This window comes from Grammomys surdaster, unplaced genomic scaffold, assembly GCF_004785775.1.
Source record: "Grammomys surdaster isolate TR1022 unplaced genomic scaffold, NIH_TR_1.0 172, whole genome shotgun sequence".
NCBI classification, from domain to species: Eukaryota; Metazoa; Chordata; class Mammalia; order Rodentia; family Muridae; genus Grammomys; species Grammomys surdaster.
The window spans coordinates 6,179,566-6,203,336 of NW_021604620.1; the positions used below are offsets into that span (position 1 = coordinate 6,179,566).

The 23,771-nt window shown below is 41.2% G+C and overlaps 1 protein-coding gene across 3 annotated transcripts in view; it reads left to right on the forward strand.

The window, feature by feature from the left end:
* Rbms3 (RNA binding motif single stranded interacting protein 3) overlaps positions 1-23,771 on the forward strand; it is a 656,597-nt gene that overhangs the window by 199,808 nt on the left and 433,018 nt on the right. The gene's annotated exons all lie outside the window — the stretch shown is intronic.

A 23,771-nucleotide genomic window follows, 5' to 3' on the forward strand; every position in this document is an offset into this window, starting at 1 on the left:
CTCAGTCAATGACACCTCCAGCGGCACAGGGACAGTGGTGTGAGGCGCACAGCAAGCCCATGTGACGTTGTCAGTGCTTTGATGGGTTGTATTCCCTGGTAACGTTGCTCATTAATTTTTTTCATTAACAAACAAAATGAAAATCACAAATCAGGACAAGTATCAAATTGCTTCAACAGAAAACTAAATTACCTTCTAACAACTTTGGGTTGGTCTAATTCGAATGCTATTATCAATGATATAAATTGATTTCCTATATAAAGATGAGGTGCACTGGGGGAAATGGTCCTGGGCAAATCATGCTTTAATTTCTCCGCTCTTCAGAGCTCTAGCAAAATTTGTTGACTCAGAATGAATTTAATGATGGGCCAATTGGATCTATGCTTTCACTATAAATATCTCATAAGATTTCAAGGTATTATTAAGTTAGGCCTTTTGTCTCCCTGTTGTAAATATTCCAGAATCATTTGACAATGTCTGAGGCTTATGTTTCTTCATGTCTGGAATTTTGCACAATGCTTAAAGGTTATATTAAATTATTTGCATAATCTATATGGTCGCTGCTACATGACTTGGTTCTGACTGGGAAATTAGAATGCTTCTTGTCATATATATTATTTCTTGCCCTTAATCCAGTATTCATTGTAGTACTGAAATCAAGCACTGCGGGTGAGCCAGACAGAGTATGTGCAAGTGTTAGCAAAGGACATTCATGTCCTCCTAAATATACCCTGACCTTCTGGGTAATGATAGTCAGATTCATTTTAGTAGCTTTTCAAAGAAAAGGGTTAAAAGTGTTGTTCCTCTCTGATCAGCTCAGGACTATATCAGAACAAGACAGAGAACACCAGCTTATAAGTTCTGTCTTTCCAGTTGAAAACAAAAGCATCTGAAGATGAGAAAGCATAGAAGCTTGCCCACAGTCACAGCACCAGGAAGGCAGAGTTGGGAGACCCTCTGAGCATGCTGGCTCACTAGACAAGCTGGACCTGTGAGATCTGGGTACATGTAGATTCTGCATCAGTAAAGGTGGGGAAAATAAGCAAGGAAGGTGCCTAAGGCACACACGTTTGGCTTTCACAAGCACACACACACACACACACACACACACACACACACAGAGAGAGAGAGAGAGAGAGAGAGAGAGAGAGAGAAGCATATCCCAGCACCCTCCAGAGAACCATTGTAGTACTAGCTTCACTGTGAGCGTGGCAAGTAGATGCCAGAAGGAGCTGCTGAATACTTTGGAGGAGAACTTTTCTTGGGAATGAAAATTATAAAAGTAAGGTCAGGAAAGCCAGATGCTCAGGGAGATTTTCCAACTTACAATTGTATATACCTTTGCAGTTATTATATAAAATTATACCAGGGAATGTTACTGTAGTCAATTGGAAGAGGCACAGAGTTTTGAGGATTTTAAAAATTGTATCTGTTGGATCTTAGTGATTGAGGATACTTGCGAGAACCTGAAGTCAGTTCCCAGAGCCAACATCGAATCTCACAATTCTAACTCCAGTCCCAAAGTATCTGATGTCCACTTCTGGCTTCTGTGAGCATTGGACACAAATGGTGCATACACATACACACACACACACACACACACACACAAGTACATGTAGGCAAAATACTCATATATATTAAATAAAAAAGTTTTAAATAAAACAAAAGTAAAATTATATCCTGTATACAACCTGGGCCCCTTAGTAACAGATGTTTGTGGCAATCATACTTTGATTTCTGTGTGTTTCAGAAAAGATGTTTTAGAAAAAAAAAATTGAGTGGAGCTGAATTACTTATTAAGAAGTAGAGAATGTATGTACGTACATAAGTCTGTCTGTCTGTCTGTCTCTGTATATCATCTATTATCATCTATCTGTTTGTCTGTCTGTCTGTCTGTCTGTCTGTCTATCCATCCATTATCAACCTATAATTCTAGGACAGTAAATGAAGAAGGTAGCACCCTGGTTCCTAATATCCTAGTAGTATGGGGGCGACTGTTAGAGCTTTCAAAAGTATTTGCCAGTAGATACAAATAGGACAAACAATTGTATCTGAGGAAAATTGCTGAGAAGTGCTTACGGTGGCCATGGAAAGTGCTGGAGAAGAAGGGGCAAAACATGAGCTGGCCAAGGTGCAAGGACTTGATCAGCCAGTCACTGAGAGGAAAGAAGATGGATACTGGAGTCCTCCAAAAAGGAAACAAGGAAAGGCCAGAAAAAGAACCTCATTTGGAAAGTTGTGTGGAGAAATAATGAAATGAATACTAGAGGTCTATAACCCAGGGTGGAGAAGGGGGAGGAGGCTCTTGTAAGATTTGATAATAAAAGAATCTAAGTGGTAGACTCTCAATGTTGGTGATATGAAGACTTTACTCACAGGTCCTGTGGGAGGAAGAGTGCTGTGGAAAAGCAAAAGAAAGACAGACAGAGAGAGAGAGAGAGAGAGCGCTAGCTCAATCTTGAATTGCTGAGGAGATAACTCATGATTAAGAGCACTTGATAGTCCTGCAGAGGATCCAGTACCAAATTGTTGGGCTGTGCACCACACCCTGTAACTCCAGTTCCAGGGGATCTGATGCCCTCTTCTATTCTCTCTGGACACTTGCACGCACACATATGCACACACAGAGACAAATGCATGCACATATACATAAACATAAATAAGAATTAATCTTAATATTGATTATTATAATCATATAATAATGATAAGAGTAAGTGGATTTAAGAGAAGTAGTGTCCACAGAACAAGTTAGGCAGCCATGAGGAACAGGAAAATGCAGCAATTTACAATGACAGTTTATGTGCACTTAAGCTGCAGACGTACCATGCGTGTCATTCATGCTGGTTAACATGAAGGTGCCCACCCATCCCTCTTAGTGATATCTTCAGTTAGCAAAGTCTTTTTACAAAGTCATTGTGGAAAAAAAAAAGCAGTGAAGGGCATAATTTTGATATTATTATGATACACAAAAGATTTTCTCAAGTACTTTATCCAAACTTGTCCTTAAAACTATGACCATCAATGTTGTACAAGGCTAACTCTTCTTCCTTTGTGTTCAGAGAAATACAGATAATATGAAACCGCTGGCTTCTGAGGCACGCCAAACTGTTATATAGCTATCAAAATGGGAACCACGAGGGCTGCAATGTCAAAACCCTGGAAAATATTTATAGTATGGAGGTAAATCTATATACAAAGGATATTTAAATCAGAGTATTATATATGGAGAGGTGTCAACACTTGGGATTGTGGCTGTGACTACAGCGGAGTCCTACCACTCAGATGTCATTGCTTCTCAGTTGACCAGCCATGTGGCTTAGGTTCCGTCACTCAGCCTCACTGAATTCTGTGTATGAAGAGCTAATGGCGACAGAAAGGACTCGTCCATAATGCGTTGTGATGATACATACAGATGACACATACAGAAAAAGCTTGAGAGTACTTCATACGACAGCACTTGAACATATACTCACATAGACAGACAAATATACACATAAACATGAAGAAGAATGAATATTAAGATTTTAAACTTAAAGGGCTATAAGAGAAATGGTGCCCACTGAACAAATTAGGCAGCCACAAGGAACAGGAAAACATCAGCAATATAATGTGCCCTCAATTAAACACACACAATAAACACTTCACATGAAATTTTAGTGACTTATTTATCTGTGTCAGTGCTGTGGACACATATGTGTGCACATGTGTATGTATGTGTGTGCATACATACATACTTGTGGAATGTCAGTTGCTCTCTATCTTATTTTTAATACTCTCAACAAATCTGTAGCTCACTGGTTCAGATCGACTAGCTGGCCAGCAAGCCATCGGGCCACTCCTTCCGCTCCCTCTTGAGAGGCATTGTTAACATTTACATGGGTTCTGGGGACCAGAACTCAGATCTTCTTGTTTGTATAGCAATCGCTTTACCCACTGACCATCTTTCCTGCCCAGGAGGCTGCAATATTTTTGTTTGTTTGTTGCAATGTGTGTGTGTGTGTGTGTGTGTGTGTCTTGTGTGTATATACCTGCCTACATGTATGAGAACACGTGTATCTGCAAGTACATGTGAACCTATGTGTGCTTGTTTATAGAGACCCAAAGCTGATGTCAAGAATTTGCCTTAATTGTACTCTACTTTATTCATTGAGGTCAGGTCTCTCAATTAAACACACACAGCTAGCTACTTAGCTTTCTCTGGGCAATATGTTGTCTCTTTGTTCCTAGTTCTGGAAATACAAATGGGTCACCACTCCTACCTGTGGGTTGTGAGGATTTGAACTCAGGTCCTTACACTTGGACAGGAAACTCATTACCCACAAATTACAGGGCGGCATTAGAAAGGAAAATTGTGTTAATACAGGACCACAACTATTTGTTATTTTAATATTGCTTTGAATCTATTTTTCAGTATTTTCAAGAAAAAATAAATGCAGCACTAAGAATAATTCAGCTGATTTCAATAGTGTTTTTCCTTTCCTTTTATTTACGTGTGTGAGTATCTGGGCAACATGTCTGTCCACCCTGTGCATGCAATACCCAAAGATGCCAGAAGAGGGCATCAGATCTTCTGGGACTGGCGTTAAAAGAGGTTTGTGGATTTTCATGATGGTAGGGAGAATAGACCCCCACCACATTCTTAACCACTGAGCCACCACCCCAGCCCAGAGCTAGTTTGAATTTTGTCTATATGTTGGTTGTTCTATAAAACCTCAGAAATTCATAGGAATTCACGATCTTGTTTTGTCAACGAATCTTAGGTGTGATTGAGTTTGAAGAACACAATGTACAGTTTGTTGTTTTAAACAGTAAACAGAAGTTAAGTCTTCCATGGCCACTTGTTTAAAAAAAAGATGAAAATCTGGGAGGTGTCTGGAGTAAATTACTAAGTTCATGGAGGCTGTCATTAGAGGACACAAATTGGATCTAATCTTTACATTACAACCTCGCCTCTAACCGGAGGCTAGGCAACCAAGACAGACCTGTCAGAAGACAAGGATTTATTTATTTCTGCTTTTTTTAAATATATTGTCAGTTTCCTGTAAAAGGCTACTTGAATGTCCTCAAGTTTTGAAAGGCATGAGAAAATGCATGTTAGTGTCCTTCAAGATGTAGAGGAAAGGCAACAGCCGGCCTTCATGTAGCAACTCCCAGGCTCTGGTTCCGCCTTATCTTCTAGAAGACAGGTTTTTATTCTTTTTAGGTCCCACCTTCACCCTGGATGGGACGGATAGTAGCCTGGCTGAGACTGATTCTAGAAGGACCAAAAGAACTCTTTCAGCACTTCCTGATTTGGGGCTGATTCTTGTGTGGCGTCTGAGTTTCCTCTGTGTGTAATGTAGCAAAATAAAAACAGTCACCATTGGCCCCAAATGACCAGAAATTGCTGAACAAAGCAAGTCACAGCTCAGATGCGGCATAATTGCAAACAGACCATAGTTCATTCAGACAATCACACACCAGGGCTGAGAGGTATTATTCATGTTCTGAAGATTGGTCCTACTCTGATTTACGGTGGTTTTTTTTTTCTTCTTCATTTACTTTTTACATATTAAAATATTTTGCTCTTCCTGTGAGTTTTTCTCCTGGGCCCAATATACTTTGCTAGTTTAAAAGTTTTCAAGGAAAATTCAATGGAAGAACCTGCTCAGCACAAGGCCTGAGACTTAAAGGAGTTGCATGGCCTGCGCCTCTCCTTGCTTTCAAAGGCTAGATTTGCTTCTTTCCACCCCTCACTCCAGCCCGTGGCTCTGGTAGATGCTGTGTTTAGAATCTTGGAAATGAGTAATGAATCTTGTGGAAAAATCTCCAGGCTTCATCGCCGTATGCACAGCAGTGTTCAGAGTGTGCCCAGCACAGCAGCCTGCCACTCAGAGTGGAAAATACTGCACTATCGCAGCCTATAATGACTGGCCTATAATTGTAGAAGCTTTGGCTACTTGGTCATTCTACTGGATCCTTAGGAAAAGTTGAGGGTCTGAAGCGATAGCCAAGCATGTGAGAGCCCTGGCTGCTCTTGCAGAGGACTGGTTTGATAAACAGCACCTATGCATGGCTTACAACTGTCTGTAACCCTAGTTCCAGGAGATCTTGCATCCTCGTTTGGCCTTCACGGACACAGAATGCACACAGTACAAACATGTACATACAGTCTAAGTACCCATACACATAATTTTATTAAAGAAAAATCAAAGTTGAGGAGGGTATTCAAAGGCTGTGAAATAACCCATGAGAGATGTCATTAATTCCTTCCAAGTGACATCAGGGAACTTATTTCTGCTGAGGCTAGTCCTATCTGCTACACTACTTATTGTGAGAACGAGAGAGCCACCTGGACTGTTGTAGGGAAAGGGGTATGGCTTTGCTATTGGACTGGATCCATGAAACATTCATGGTCAGGTTTATATGCTTTTCTATATACATGCTTATGTATATTGTGTGGGGTGTATCAGTATGGATATTTGCTCATCTTATGCATATGAATATGGAGGCCAGAGGCCTTGGCTATCTTCCTCATGTTGTTTCTCCCTATCATCTTTTGAGATAGGGATTCTCAATAACCTGGACCTTACCATCCACTAGATCTTCTGGTCAACATGGCCCAGGGACCCTTCTGTCTCTGCCTCCCTAGTGCTGGGATTATAGGCGCACACCCTATCATACCTGCAGTCATTTACCTGTGCTGCCAGGGATCTGAACTCAGGTCTTCATGCCTATGTAGGAAATATTTTATCTACTCAACTATCTTCCCACCGTATGTTTATATATTTATTTTATTTTTTTGAGACAGGGTCTCGCTATGCAGCCCTGGCTGGCCCAGAATCCAAGGATCTGCCTGCCTCTGCCTCCCAAACAGTGGGAGTCAATGATGTAGTTACACTCAACTTCCCATGTTCCTGTGCTTTCAAACTCTTTCTAGTAAGTGGAAGTGAAGCCATAGATTTGAGTAAGTTTAGAATTGGTCAATTTATTTTCCATTTCTGTCATAATTGCTAAGGGGCCTTTTGATATAGGTCATGCAGGAAGGGCAGAACTCGTGAAAAGTCCCCTGAGCCTGAAGGGAGGAGGTGGCTTAGTCTGTCATGGTAGATCAGCCATGGTAGAGTGTGAAGTAGCCTCTGCATCTGCGTGGGCCCTAAGTAATACAACACACACAGAGAAGAGGTGTTCCTTTGTGCATGTAGGACTATTTAATCCAGCCAGGTAGCATGGCTACACTGAGTTCCCTCATACAGAAGCAGCTCAAGCAGAGGAGGGCAGCTGGCAGCATGCTGTGGAGAGCTTTTCTCAAGTGCCTTTTATTTTCTGAAATCAACCCACACAAAAAAATAAATGTTCTGTGAAATTTACGAGTCTGAGGAATTGCATTTTGAGAGGACTAGGTACCTCCAACCAGGTGGGCTCACAGTCTATTGAGCAAGAGGCTCGTGAAAGAAAATGGTCTGAAAAACACATTCATTCAATTTTCAAATAATGGGATTAGATTACAAAAGTAAATAAATAAATAAATGAAAAGACCAAGCAGTTTCACTTCGGACAAATACCTTTCCCCGTGTGACAACAGATGCGTGATAGTTCCTTGGGGCTCCCTCATCTACTCTGACATTGATCTGACACCTCATCACAGGCAGCATGTATGTGTGCATATGTACATGTGCTTTAGTGGGTATTGATATCAGTTCCCAGTCTTATTTCCAAAAGGTTAGTTCATGTGGTAACTTCTGTCAGGCCATCCCGCTGTTCTGTGGCTTTTGTTAACACAGACATGCCCAACCCTCTGATATCTTGAGACTGTGTTGTCATTTCCAAAGTTCACACTCAGAAATCACACAAATGAAGTACCAAAACAAACAAACAAATAATAATGTACAAACAAACTTACAGTGTTTTAAGTAGGTTTATAGGTTTATAATTTTGTGCTGGGTCACACTCATAGCTATCCCCAGGGGCATGCAGCCCACAGGCCATGGGACAGACACACTTCTACGAAATCCCAAAAGTAGTTATGATGCCTTGATAATGTTCCTCAACCAGACAGCCAAAGGCTGTTTCTCTGCCCAAAGTCATCTTTGTGGATTATTTATTTCATGTACCAGGATACTAAAATAGTTTTTGTTGTTGTTTATTCATTGTTAACCTGAGAACTTTCTAGAATAAACAATGAGATAGGTTCTCAAGGTTTTGGGAGTCACATGTTTGACTGACTGCTACATACATATTAGACAAAAGTAATAAAAAGCAATTGCAAACATTAAGTCTAACAGGAAGCACTGGTGTTTTAATCATGGATTTTTTTTTATATGACAGCATTTAATACTGTTTCCCACTTCCCAGTTGTTTTGTACGTGAAGAGATGATATGATTTATTAACCAAATTTTAATAGTTACAATGAAATATTAAAGAGCTTATAACCAGGCTGGTAGAATCTTGTTGTCTTCAGTCATAATCATAATGTGACTTACTGGCCTATTATTTTTGATGTTTAACAATTATCCTGTATATGTGTGTGAGCCTACATGGCAGTATGTATGTAACTTTGTGCTGAGTTTTTATTCTTTATCTAGCGTGTATTTACCTCCAGTCCCATGTGAGACTTCTTACTCCTGGGTTCTTCAGTCGACAGGACAATTCTAGGGGTTGCTTTAATTCTAGGGCCTTACTGTCTCATGTGGGAACCTCTGATGTTGCATCAGAGGAAACCCCACATCCTAGGAGAAGTATCAAGATACCAATGGCATAGTGACAAATGTGTTTCACTGAACTAATCTTGGAAAGAAAGTCACTTATAAATCAGAAGATTTATTTTATGACTTAGAGTTCATCCCTTTTTCTGGTTTGAGTATTCATTTTGTTCATCTACAATTTTATAAATATATGAGAGATTCTAAGTATGAATCTGCTTTGAAAGTAATGTGTAACATCTGATCATCTGATACACAGATATAATGTATATGTCTCTGTAAATGTCACCACTGGGCCTGGAGCAATGTCTCAGTGGCTGTGGGTGCACACTGCTCTTGCTGAGGACCCAGGCTCAGCTCCCAGTGCCCACATAGAGTCTCATAATTGCCTGTAACTCTGAATGCCCTCTTCCGACTTCCATGGCTTCCTGCACACACACAGTGCATATACACACACCTAGAGACATGTACCTACAAATAAAGTAAGAAAACAAATAAAATTTTTAAAATACATCAATATTCAGTACCATGTTAATAAAACTTTCAAATAGAAAGAAGGATATTTTCAGATATAAAATGGGGTCATAGGTTCATGGCGGAATAGTGCAAACAAGGGGCTAGGTTCCATCCCCAGGCACAGGGGAAAGTAAAAATAAGTAGGTACACTCCTAAGACTTCTGTTGATACCCACACCAAGGAACTATGAAGATAGTGTTAATATTTCTTGCCTAAGATACTTAATATTTATGAACTTCTTTTTTTTTCTCAACCATCAATTGAGCCTGTTTGTGTGGCAAAGAAAAACTGAAAACTGTTTGGAGTTACGTGGTAAGCTGTAGGTGCACAGGTCAAGTGAACCCCTCTGTGGATTCAGTCTTGGGGTTCTGCTTGTGGGAACCGTGGCACAGACATAAGTAGTATAGCACACTTCTGAGCTTGTGCTAAGTGTATCAGGCTTTGCTGATAGCTCAAAGAGAAATGCTGAAAGGATGTTTCTTCCCTACATTTTGCAGTTGGCTATAGAATACCAAGGCCTGTAAGCTTGATGTCTGTGAGGAAAAGCACATTCCCCCACAGAGGCAGGTGGTGGAATTCATTCCAATTGAGGTGGATAGGTCCTGGAAAGAAAATATTTCTTTGTTCACACTGTGTGATCTTGGTCACTTTGCAGTGTTGTTTTACAAGTTCAAAGGCACAAAGAAGAAAAAAAGTCTTCAGACTCTTGCTTTACTGCTGTGTCTATTCTTGTTGAAACAGAGAACATTTAAGATGGTCTCCGTGGTCACATGGTTTGAGGCTTACCTCACACACGTTAACTTATTGATTAACTTCATTGTTATTGCATCAAGTATTTTCCTTCCATTTGGCTTAGGTATGAAGACTCTGGAGTATAAACAAGGGCATTTATTCTCATGTACACAGCAAAACATCCAAATTAGAAAGCTGTAAAATCATAAACTGTCTTTGAAGCATGAATATGTCTTTTGTCACCATTTAACAAGTAGCTAGCTATTCTTTATCCACAAAAATAGTGTAGATAAAATATTTGTGGACATACAGTCCATATACATACACTGAGACATATACTTACAAATAAAGTAAGAAAACAAATATAATTTTAAAAATATATCAATACTCAGTACCATGTTAGTAAGAAAACTTTCAAATAGAAAGAAGGATATTTTCAGATATAAAATGGGGCCATAGGCTCATGGCAGAATGCTTTAGTAGTGCAAACAAAGGGCTGGGTTCACAGGATCATTAACAACCTTACATGTACTTGCCCCTGTTCTAGGAAAGAAGAGAATTGCACAGCCAGCAGTCAACTTCTAGATCTGTTAAGAAAGAGGCACTCTGTTTTATTGTATTGTTTATTAATCTATTCTGTATTTGTGTGATCATGGTGGATGTGTATGTGTGTTGTGTATGTACACATGGGTGTGTGTGTGTGTGTGTGTGTAGGGGAGGGGTAAGCATGTCTATATGCATGCACTGAGGCTCAAGGGGGATGGGGTGTATCCTGCCCTTAGTCTCTGCCTTCTTGTGTTGAGGCAGGGCTTCTCACTGAGCCTGGAGTTAGGCTGGCATCCAGCAAACCCCAGTGCTTCCTCTGTCTCTGCCTGTATAGTGCTGGGGTTACAAGCACAAGCCACTCTCAGTATTTTATGTGGGTGCCGTGGATTAAAAACTCAGGTTGTCCTGTTTGAATAGCAAGGACTCTTACTCAGTGAGCCACCTCCCTACATACCAGATCCAGTTTGTTTGATTTGGTACACATCCAGGTAGACCTGCTCCTCATGCTGCTGATGTCAGCCCCGACAAGGAAGGCAGTGGGGCCCCCGAAGCTGCTGAAGTAGCTTCTCTGTGATGTCTTTAGTGAGATGCTGAGCCCTAATCAACAATCAAGCTGCCAATCACAGCTGTTGACACTGTTGGAAGTTGTCCTGTATGGGAAAAATTCAAGAGGCAGAACCAAAGATTTCAGAGACACCACAGGCAAAGAAGAAGATGAGCCTTCGGATTGGAAGTAATGTGAAAAACCATCCAGAGTTAAGATGGAAGGAGTGAAGTCAAATGGCAGAATTTGGTGAGACATGCAAGACCCCTTGGAAAGCATGTCACTAGGAGTTCTTTGGCTAACACAAAAGAAAAATTTTTAAAAAGTTAACTGATTAGGTAAAATACAGAGCCCCCCCCCCAAATAGTACTGAAATAGTGTGATTTGTGAGGCTAGAGTGATAGCTCAGTGGTTATGAATGGGTACATATAAAGGACCCAAGCTGAGACTCCAGGATCCATATCTGACAAGTGACAATTGCCTGTAGCTCCTACTTCAGGGAACTGAACACCATCTTCTGTCCTCTATGAGCTAGGATCTACTCACACATGATATTCATGGCTGCACACGCACGTGTGCATACATACACAACAGTAAAGATAACTCCTTTAAAATTAAAGTGAACTGAAATGTTTCAAAGAGCCCATGAAATTGTCTGGGTGATGGAGGTTTCAAGATAGTAAAGCCTCTTCGAAATTTTATATTCGAAGTATAAAGAATTATGAGAAATACTGTGTTCTTTCACAGGGATACAGGCGATTACATTAATAAGGAGATGGCAAGAGCAAAACCTAATTAGTGTAACATTTCCTCCACATTTTCCTTCTTTCCCCCATGATTTTGTCTTTTTTATTTGTGGTCCTGGGGCTTGTGCCTACATCCTTCCTTATCCCTGTGGCCAAGCGTTCTCCCATGCAGCCACTCAGCTACTCACCCATCCCCTCCTCCTTTGCTTTCCTAAAGACATGAGATCTTTTCCAAGGGTAATGTAGATATCTGCCTATACAGGTCATATTTAAAATGATCATATCTCCTTCCTACACATGTAGATGCACTTGCGTTTGTCATGGTGTTATACAACGATCATACATGGAAAATATTTGTAATATAATTTTATTCTGAGAGGAGAAGTTAAATATTTATTTCAATATTTGCCTTAAGGTTTTTTCTTTTCTATTTTAGCTTAATGAAATATAATTCTCAAGAAAAAAACAATAAAAAACAAAAACAAAAAAAAATACTGTACGCCTCTTGCTGACAAGGCTTCTGGTTTATGGCACGCCCTGGAGAAGTCCTGGGGAAGACTTCCCGCTGCAGGTCATGCTCAGGTTCCTTGGTGTTTCTTCTTTGGGGAGAAGTGATCTAAGACAGCAGTAATGAGTTTGTATTGCATGTATGGTAACTACATTAAAGCTTACTGTGGCTAAAGAGTTGCCTCAGCATTTAAAAGCACTGGCTGTTCTATGGAGAAGAAGGGTTCAGATCCCAGCACCCATACAGCAAGCAGGCTATCCCACAATTGCCTGCAATTCCAGTGCCAAGAGATCCAGTACCTTCTCCTGACCTACATATGAACATGCATATATGTACACACACAAGCACACACCCATTCATACACATGCATGTGCATGTACTCACATACACGCACACACACTTTTTGAAAAAAACCTTGGTTACACATGTATGATGTAGTGTGTGATATACATTTTATCTTGCATCGGTTTCACTTGCTATTATTATTCTTGTTATTATGAAAGCTAATGTCACATAGATGCATCCTTTTGGGGCGTCCAGTCCTTATTCTCTTTCCTATCCATGTGACCTTTTCAAGTTTCTGTTCAAAGTCAATGCTTTGGCTCTATTTCCTTTTAGGGAAAAATTCCAAAATCCATATAAAACGTATCTGCAGATATGAGTGACCTTCTGCAGAGAAGGAGAAGCAAGCATTCTGGGTGAACTGGTAAGAACATGAGATGTATGGGAAGCCAAGGGGCAGGACTTGTGCTATCCTCCACTGGCCTTCTGAAACCAACCCCAACAGCATAACTGTTCACAGGTGCGGGTGAGCTTGTCCCTCTGTTCTCTAAAGCATTGGAGAAAGAGAGAGCGAGAGCAAGGGCGAGAGTGAGAGTGAGAGCGAGAGCGAGAGCGAGAGCGAGAGCGAGAGAGAGGCAGAGACAGAGACAGAGACAGAGACACAGAGAGGAGAGAGAGAGACAGAGAGACAGAGAGACACAGAGAGATATTTCACACTCTCTTCCATCATTGGGACCAGCCAACCAGCCCAGCATAGAAACATGTGAGACAGACCTGACTGAGGATTCCAGATTGCAAATAAAGAGCTAGAAAAAAAATTAGGAGGATAGAGAGAAGAAAGAAGAGGTGTCTTTCTACAGAATCAGGAGGAAGGAGGAAAGACAGAAGAGAAAGATAAGGAAGAGGGGGAGGAAAAGAGGATGAGGGGGAAGAGGAGGAAGTGGATCAAAAAGAAGAAGCAAAAGAAGAGAAATGAAGAGAAGGAGGAAAAGAAGAAAGAAGAGGAACTTGAAGAGAAAGAGAAGGAGAAAAACAAAGAGAAAGAGAATGTGGATCTTAAGGGCCGGGGTCAGGAATGGAGTCCTCATTCACTTCCTCAGGAGAGAAACCATGCTTCCTCATGTGAGCTCAACGTGAATTTATGATGTGATGTGTCATCTATCAAATGTGATAAACATTGGTTCTGCTGGCAGACTATGTATTACTATGAATATGCTGTGTGACTGAGTCCCCACCAAGGTCGCCATTTATAGAACTCTCATAATGCATTCAGAGAACAAATGTGCATGGCAGAGGACTGTCGTTTGGCTACACCATGATTTAAAAGCATTTAAGCAGGGCTGTCTATTGGCTGAAGCTATACCACTAATGTTTCTTTAAAATTGGTCCACTCAGGTTCCTGGAATACTGTGGAAGGCTGGTTGTGTGCAATTTCCTGATGCGTTCTGAACAAACACCTGTTTGCCCTACCTATGGCAGAGATAACAGATCACAGGAACAATCCCAACCACATCCAGCTCAGTGAACCAATGCATTGACTGGTGTTCCTTACAGGAGTGTGGGTGACTGGCAGGCATCAGTATCACCCACAGCCCTGCCCAGCATAGGTGGTGACTCACTAAAGTTGCATTTCACATTGTTTGCTGCACAACTTACAGACAGTTCCACCAAAGAATCTCCTTTGCCGAATAATTATTCACAGCTTGCAGCAGGTCTTTGACAAGGAAAACAAACCTTCCCACGCTTTGTAAGGGTCATTCGTTTTCCCAACTCCCAGTAGTCCTCACTCAGGAAGGGATCTTCCAGTTGGAAGGAAATAGCTACCAATAACCTGGGCACCTACAACATGTCATTGGCATCAAATAGCTGAAGAATGCTTATCATCCCCTTTTCTACGATGAGAAGCAAAGGTAGAGATACTGAGCTGTATGCCAAACTTCATACAGTGGCGATGCAAGCACGACTCATATAGAGCTCTACCATTCAACTCTTTCCTTTGGTCCCCACATAATCCTCATTAGTAAGACTACGAGCGCTGATCCTGCAGGTGTTGTCAATGGCAGACAGACCTGAGCAGAGTATTTTGAGTTCCTCTAAAGGCAGACAGTTTGAAAGCTTCACAGAGTAGCTCCGACCCACCGACATCCATGGTAACATAAACAGGGCTGGTTGGCCTTTCTGGTTCTGCTTGTCACTCAGTACAGATGTTAAAAAGCAATGGTGCTTTCAAAGGCCAAGCTTCTTTGGGAAATAGTTTGGTCACATTTCATCCTTAAAGCACGTTGGACTTCTGCTATTATAAACACATGCCCAGGTTTGCACTGGTGATAACTTTAATATAAGCAGTAGTTTAATGCATGGTAAGTGGGGAAACTAGTCATGAAATGGTGAGTGGAGTGAACCTGAGTGTGCCTGATGCTCTCTCTTGGTTTGAGGCCCAGAAGGAGGCAGGGCTCCCTCAGTGCCTGATTCTCTCAGCATGCTTTCCCATCTTTCTCCATCCTTGCTGGCTCACCTCCCGAGTTTGCTCAGTAGGTGAAAGGTTAAGGCCTTTAAAGAGGGTTATTCAATTACTATTCCCAGGTTCTCTTCTTCCCTTTAAACATCTTCCACTTACTGTGTGGAGTGTTTGGGGGTTAGTATCTTCTTGATGGATGAACCCCAGAATCCAATCCATGGATAGGTTTTCTATTTGGATTTTGAAGGCAGGATGATTCCCAGTCCAAAATCTAGTTCTTGCAGCAAAATAGCTAAGTGTCTGCTAAAGTCTGTTTTGCTTCTGCAATCTGGTTTTTCTCAAGCTTCTTGCCCCAACCACACAGTTCCCCCCTGTCTACAGATGCACTCTACATTCTGAGCTGAAAGCTGCTTCCTGGCTCCTCCCCAGCCCCAGGGGCTACCCAGAGAACTCCACACACCATTACTGTATCTCAGAAGCAGAATTCAAGCCCATGATTACCTCCTTTGTCTTGTTATAGAACACTCTGCCTACATTTGAGTCTAAATTCTTAAAACATTTAGATTCTAACCATATTTCCTTTTCTGCCTTCCACAGTTGGTAATAACTTGGGCGTGGCATTCCATTTCTAAAACTGCTCTGGTAACTAGATCCTGGCAGGGAAACTGCAGAAGGTTACTTCCCTTCGCCAAGACCACCACCTGCATGGATTCTAATTTTGCTGTTGGCACTGTGCAGAACAGCAAGGCAGCAATTTCTTCTTAGTGAGGAGAACTGAGGTCTGTCAGGTGGCATGGCAGGATGCGTTTTATCCTTTGTTTTGTTCATCTGAAGACTGTGTGTGTGTGTGTATGTGTGTGTGTGTGTGTGTGTGTGTGTGTGTGTGTGTATGCATCTACCAGGGCAGGACTACAAATACCTTCTTCAATAACTCTGCAGCTTGGTTTTGGAAGCAGACTCTCACTGAAGCTTGCTCTTTTGACTAGACTGCTGGGCCAGTGAGCTTCTGAGATCTGCCTGTCTCTGCCCGAGTATGCTGGAATCACAAGTCTATGTAGCCATATCAAGTTTTTATGTGGATTGGAGGGATTCAAACTCAGGTCCTCTTGCTTGCACATGAAGGACTGGTACTTACCAGTCTATCTCCTCAGCCCAAAAGACTGTCTTCAACAATAAGACTGAAGAACTTTTACAGTGGAAATGATCACATGCAATGTGGTTCAGCTTCTTTCTTCTTCCATGACAACCCTGAGCTTTGACATTGCCAGAAATTTTGTTTAAACAGAGAAGAAAATAGGAAGACTTCCTCAGCTGGAGTTCACTGAGGAGTTAAAGGCTTCGTTGGAGCTCTGGGATGCAAGTGGTTTCACTCAGATCTTGTTCTTTAACCAGTTCTTGGTCCTTTGTGTTCAGAATCCCCAGCTCCTATGAGCTCACAGCACACATGTGGGACACAGAGCCTGTGACCTTCTGATCCCCCCCAGAAACATGGACTCCACCTCTGAGTTTAGAGAGGAAATGCTCTCCTCGCTAGCCAGGAACTGGACTGATGTTGTGCCCACAGCTCAAGTATTTCTGAGCCGTTCCAGTCAGTAGTGGAAAAACTGACCTCCTGGGTAATGTGTGCGTCATCAAGGCTTGGTGCTGTCCTTGGGCCAGGTCACTGCTCGTCCCTGTTTGTGACTGGGAACCACAAAGTGTGAACTCAGATACAGTGGAATCTACTGACAACTGGGATAAGGTAATAGGTCTTGTAGAAGCTAATTTAGAAAGGAAAGTTAACAAGAGGCTTGGAACATGTTTCCACTGTCATGTTTTTATGCATTACTTGGTAAGTTGACAAACAGAAACGGTATAAATTGGGCCGGGAGAGGCATCTCAGTTAGTAAAAGGCTTGCTGTGCAAGTACAAGAGCCTTATCCTCAGGAGCCGTGCCAGAGAGTTGGGCACAGTGATACATGCTTTGCTATCCCAGTACTAGAGAAGGGGAGTGAGGACGATTTCTGGGGCTGGCTACCAGCCAGTCCAGCCAAGTCAGCAAGCTCAAGGCCAATAAGAGAAGCTGTTTAACAACAACAACAATAACAAAACCTCAAGAGGGATGGAACCTAAGGAATGAGATAGGAGACTGACCTCTGGCCTCCACATGCGTGCATATACGTATATGCAACCTATAAACATGAACACACACAACACATATACACTTATAGATTGACATGATTTGTATGTGTTGCTGTGGCCTGAATCAAAGAACATCATTCATCCTAGACAAGAGTTCTACCCTTAGCTATGTCTTCAGCCCACACACAAGTTTTGCAATATATATATATATATATACATATATATATATATATATATACATGTATGTGTATATATATATGTGTATATATGTATATATATGCACACACTTTATTGGCTGCCAAGTCAAGCTCATTAACACATGTAAACACTCAGATACTAATATGTTTTGTGATGAGGCAGTTAAATTCTGCAGTTTTTAAGACTAATCAATAATTGACATGTGGTGCTGTATGAAATAAAGACTTCTGCACAGCAAAGCGAAGCATCTTGGTAGAGTACAGCTACAGAGTGGGAGAAAAATCTTTGCCAGCTCCGCATCTGACAGAGAACTAATTACACAACTCCCCAAAACAACAATGTCCCAAAGACCAAAGGATTCAGAAAATAAGTGGGCTGATAGAATGGTCAGATACTTCTCAAAAGTTTAAGAACAAATGCCCAATAAGGATGTGAAAACACGCTCAGCCTCCTTGTCCATCAGGGAAATGCAAACTGTATGGATATGCAAGGATGTATGTTGTTACCGAGTGTGATCAGATGTTGTACAAGCCTTCTCCCCAAGGCATGCTTCCTGACTCACGCTGTTTACACTTGCCCTGCGTCTCCATTCCCACCTTATTCACACCCAGCCTGTGGTAGCCGCCACTCTTTTGTTTTTTAAGATTTATTTTATTTTTAATTACCTGTGTATATAAGAATGGTATGTGCCCATGAGTGCAGGTGCTCCGGCAGACTGAGAGAGAGCACCAAATCCTCTGGGGCTAGAATTACCAGCTGGTTGTTAGCCATCTGACATGGGTGCTAAGAACCAAACTCAGATCCTCTCCAAGAGTCGCATGTGCTCTTAATGGCTGAGTCACCTCTCCAACCCACTATTGAGTATTTGTGTCACCACCACGGTGTCAGATTCATGGTAGCTTTGTATAGCTTTGTAGTACGTGCTGTGATGTCTTCTGCTTCATTTTTTTTCCAAAAGTTTCTATTTGCTGTCTAAGATGTTAGGAACCTCTTCTAACGTTAAGCTTTGTTTTTACTTTGCTATCAAATGTGACTGGAATTGTGACAGGCATTGTGTTTAATCTGTAGACTGGAGTAGCTTGGGCATTTTAAATATGAAGTTTGTAGTCAATGAATATGGAATGGTCTTTGTGCCTTTATGTGTTTCATCAATGTTTAGTCTATGTGTTTATTGCTGTTGTAAATGAGATTATTTTCTTGCTTTGTCTTTTAGACAGCTCACTGTTAGTATATTAAAAATTGATTTTTTTTTCTGCAAAAATTGTTTGTTTTTTTTTCTGGAAAATTTTAGAGAACTTATTTATTCTGGAGATTTTTGCTTAAGTATTGAGGATTTCCCATGTATAAGCCTTCTCTCTTTGCCTGATTACTCTGTCCAGGACTTCCCATTTTCTTTAAATTGACATGAGGAAAGTGAGCATCTTTCTCTTTTTCCTGGTCCTAGAAGACATTGTTCCCATTTTCCCTGGAGAGGATGAAAGCATCTCTTATGGTCATGACGTGGAATATCTCACATGGGCACGCCTGTTGGAAGACTTGATTCCCAGCCAGTGAAAGTGTCTTGTGAGGGAGTGGAAACTTCTGGATGTGGTTTCCAACACAGGAACATAGAGTGGTCCTCGGGGTCATAGACTGGCCCTCAGTCTGGTCTTTGTCTTGGCTTCCTGACTGCCTATCCCATGTATCCAGATGCTTCACACTTCTGCAGTAACACACAGGAAAGAGCTGTTCTTCCCACCTTACCTTCCTCTCTGCAATAGACTCTATGCCCTTAAATTGTGAGCCAAACCAAACCTCTCCACTCCTAATCTCTTTCTGTTGGGTGTTTTTATCATAGCCATGAGGAACGTTGTGATACTTTCTTCTGTATTTAATGTGTGGAAGTTTTATCATGAGAAGATGTGATTGGACAATAGTCACATCACTTACATCATCCTCACTTGCTCACAATGGACAGCTATGCTGTTAAGTCCCTTTTTTATCATTTGGCTGAGAGCTTTGTATCCATGGTCCTCATGGCGTTGCCTTGTGCTCATCTGTTCCTGTGCCCTTGTCTGACTTTAGCAACACTGTAACAGTGGCCTTAGAAATGGATTTTAAAGTATCTGGCCACTCTTGGAAGCATTCAGAGGTTTAGATCTGTTCTTTGAATCCATTCAGCAGATTCATCCTCCAGACCTTGACTGAGCTTTGATAGGAAGTGTTATTTTTTACCGTGGTGTCAGTCTTTCTTCTTACACATGATTAATATGCAGAGTTCTCTTATTTATTCATGTCTCTGTCTTAGAAGGTGTGGTGACTAATCTTGGTTGTCACCTTGGCACACCTGGGAAGAGGGAGACTTATTTGTGAAATATATCCATTGGATTGCCCATGAGCATGTCTGTGGGGGGCATTTATTGATTGATTGGTTGATTGGTTGATTGGTTGATTGATAGGTGATTGGTGTAGGAGGTCCAAGTGCATTGTGGGTGGGACTATCCTTAGACACATAGGTTTGCGCTGTGTAAGGTGGGAAGTTGAACATGGGCCTGGGAGTGAGCTGGTCCACACATGCCTCCATGGTTTCTGCTTCTGGCTCTGGCCTTGATTTCATTTGATGATGGACTATAACCTGGAAGCTGGAATCTACCCTTCCCTCCTCACATTGCCTTTTGTCCTGTTTATCACAGCAACAGAAGGAAAGACAAACTAGAGCAGAGGTTATTTGGGAATGGGAATTTATTCTTTTTTTCTAGGCTATCCAAATTGGTAAATAATTATCCATAATAGCACATTATGGTCCCTGGGTTTCTGTATTAGCAGCTGTAAGGTAATTCCTTTCTCCTGTATCTTTTGTTCTTCACTTAGCTATTTTGTTTATCTGTTTAAAAACTCTCTTAGTTTTATTGATCTTTCTTATTATTTGATCATTTTCTGCTTCATTTTTTATGATCTTACCTTTATGCCTATCTTTCTTTGGGTGTTGTTCAGCCTAGTATACTTTTGAAATAACAGTGTGTGTGTGTGTGTGTGTGTGTGTGTGTGTGTGTGTGTGTGCGCGCGCGCGCGTGCGCGTGTGTGGGTATCTATGTATGTTCATAATGCTTTGGGAAGGAGGTCAGAGAACAACTTTTAAGAGTTTGGGGTTTTGTGTCTGTATGTCCGTGTGTTTTTTATTCTTGTCCAGGGCTCCAAGGATATTCAAACTCATATCATCAGGCTCAGAAGTTGTTGTCTTTACCTGCTGTTGCACCTCAATGACCCAAACACTTTTTTTCCATTAGCTTTTGAAAGTATGTTTTAAAGGTTTTTTTTTTTTTTTAAAAACAATACATTAAAAAAGATAGATTTCCACACTCTCCATACAAGTAAAATCAGAAATATTTTTAATACGGAGTAATACATTAGGAATAGAAAAGTTACACTTGTGAAGATTCTTTGCATGACTACAAACTGTCAGGAACATAAAGATGCAGAACAAGTGAGCCTGACCAAATTAAAGCAACGAGCTCCTTACAATGATGTAAAATGGGGCTGTGAAGAACTGGGGTCGCATGGAGTGCTACCTGAACTTAGATGAAATTAGCAACAGAAAAACTGAAATCCCTGGCCTGGTCCATGAATTCCTAGAAAAACCATGAAGTATGATGGCTCTGAAGATAACTTCGCTTGGTACATGAAATAAGGCTGGTGTTTCTCCTTATGTGAACCTATATAGTCTATAAGAAGGCATCATGTCTTATATATCCAAAAGTCAAGACTGAGTACAGAATAAAGCCTCAATTAACTTATAAAATAGAACAGAAAAAAAAACAAATTATAAAATTGTGTCTTCAATTTGATCAAGATTCTGTGGGAAAATGCATTCAGAAAGATGGGGACTTGTAGGAATTTAAGAGGTGACTGCAAAGCATGTGTGCTTGCGTACATGTGTGTGTACCTGTGTGTGTGTGTATCTTAATATAATTATCTCTATATGTCCATTTAAAGTGTACCATCTGTGAAGACAACCATGAGTCCCAGAGTCATCTCAGCATGATCTAACAGTGTTGAAAGGCAACAAGATGAAAACATTCATTTATTCAGTAATGAAAAGTTTAAAATGCGTATGAAGATTAAAATCCAATGACGTGTGTACACTATCGGCTCTCTGTCATTTGGAACGAGCTGTTAAAAATGATAGACTTTTAACTATATATACAGTGCAAGGCCTGTCCTGTTGAGCTTTTGTGGGATGGGCTCTGCGTGTCTATGGTGGTCCTCCTAGCAATGTCTCTGTCTTAGCGTCGTGGCCTGCCTGCATGTAGGATGATCCATGGCTTTTCTCCCCGCTCACCATGGCTATCCATATACTGTATCATCTAAGAGGATACTTTGTTGCCTCTTTCCTGTGCTTGAAACATCACAATCGTGCTACATTTCATAATTTCTACTGTGTGTGGAGTGCTCTCTAAGCACAGCAGAAATTATACTGTGAGTTTCAAAAACACCACTGGGTTTTTCTAATTAATGTGATGATCGACATCTGCAGTTGACAATCCGCAGAGAGAAATGAAGACTTGTCCCACGTTGCCACAAAATGAAATCAAATCTAAGACAAAACCTGACTTGCCCTTTGTCCCTTGCACATCCCCTCTCCTGTGATGCCTCTATTGCTTTGCCCTGACATCCAGCAAGGCTTTCCCTTCCTCGGCTCTAGAGAATGGCTTAGACACTGTACTAGTTTTGTTTTCTGTTGCTATGGTAAAATGCCCTGGCTAAAGCAGCAGAGGGGAGAAAAGGTGTGCTTCAGCTCACTAGTCCAGCTTTCAGCCCACCATTGCAGGGGAGTCACATGGGCAGGAGTGGGAGAGAACTGGTCACATCACATCCACAGAGAGCACAGAGCAGTGGACTAGTATCTGCCTGCTACTGCACGCCTTGCTTTCTTCTCTTATTTCAGTCCAGGACCTAGCCCTAGAAATGGTGACGTGGTCTTCCTATCTTAGTTGACTCAATCCACAAAATTCCTCACAGGCTTAGCCATAACTAGTCTAATTTGGACAATGCCTCATTGAGACTCAGCTTGAGACTGTTTTGGGTTTTGCTACTTACCATCACTGATATCCTTCCTCTATAATCCTTATAGGTCATCATTCTCTCTACCAAAATGTATATTTAGTATACTAGGGACACTCAGTCTTGTTTCTTTTCAATGGTTCTCTGAGGCCATGGACTCATTAAAAATTAGAAGTGACTACTTCTTCAGAGAAAAATAATCATGTTCTCCATCTCTTAGCTTAGCACATATCTGACACAGGACATGTGAAACATGATTATGGTTTTCAGATCCTCTCTTCATGCATAGAGCACCTGCAGTGTCCATGTGTGTGCCTGTGGCTATCATTAGAAAGTGGGGTGAAACAGTAGCCTCTTACAGCACAGCTGAGGTGAGCTTGTGCCCTTGTTAAGGACTTATGGACACAGAGCACATGGTACATATACTACCTTCCTTAAAGAGTGGCTTGCTACATCTTAAGTGTCTGTTTATGACTTGTTCTCCCTTCCTTTTCTTTATGCCTGGCTTCCTCAGTGTCACTTTGGATGTCATCATGACAAACATCACCCCAGAGTCGTCTCCCTTCTGTACATTTGACACTCAGCAGGCCAATCATTTTAGCCTCAAAATTCAGTATATTTCTGACCAATTTTAGCTCCCCCCGAGTTCATTTTCCTTGCTTGGTCCCCTTTCGAAGCTCATATCATTCAAATGTGACCTAGATTAGTAGGAAAACTCAAAAGTTTTGTAGCACTCACACTGAGATCAAAACATCCTGTGACTCTGGTTCCAGGGGCTGCAACACCCTCTTCTGACTTTCATGAGTACTGCATGCACATGGTGCACATATATGCAAAGAAGTCCACATATGCACCGTATTAATGAGAATAAAGAAATATTAAATATTGAATAAATAAACCTGATAGATACTATAGCCCACTATATGCTAGGAGCTATTAAGAATATTTCACACACATTTAATTGTGAAAACAATGGTCTTCCCTTTGGCAAATGACAATGAGTCTGGTCTTTTAATAAAGACAGAGAAGAGAAATGATTGAAATAAAAAGTCAGTGTTTGAAATAACTTTCTCAAATAAGCTCAGTTTTAAATTTTTACAGTAAACCCAGTAAGGCACGTGATCAAAGATATCACAAAAAGAAGTTTTTGCATTCTTTCTGTAACTTTAATGTCTAGTATGAAATATATACACATAACAACTTTTCTCTGAGAGTCAATGTCTGTGTGTCATGATGCTTGGGTTGCCTGAGCCTGCTATTGAGCCCCATGACTCTGCTGATTTCTGATGTAGGTTATGAAGGAGAATCAGGCTAGACACTTAAATCAGAAGAGGAAGAAGAGGAAGAAAAAGAGGAGGAGGAGGAAGAGGAGGAGGTGGAGGAGGGGGAGGAGGAGGA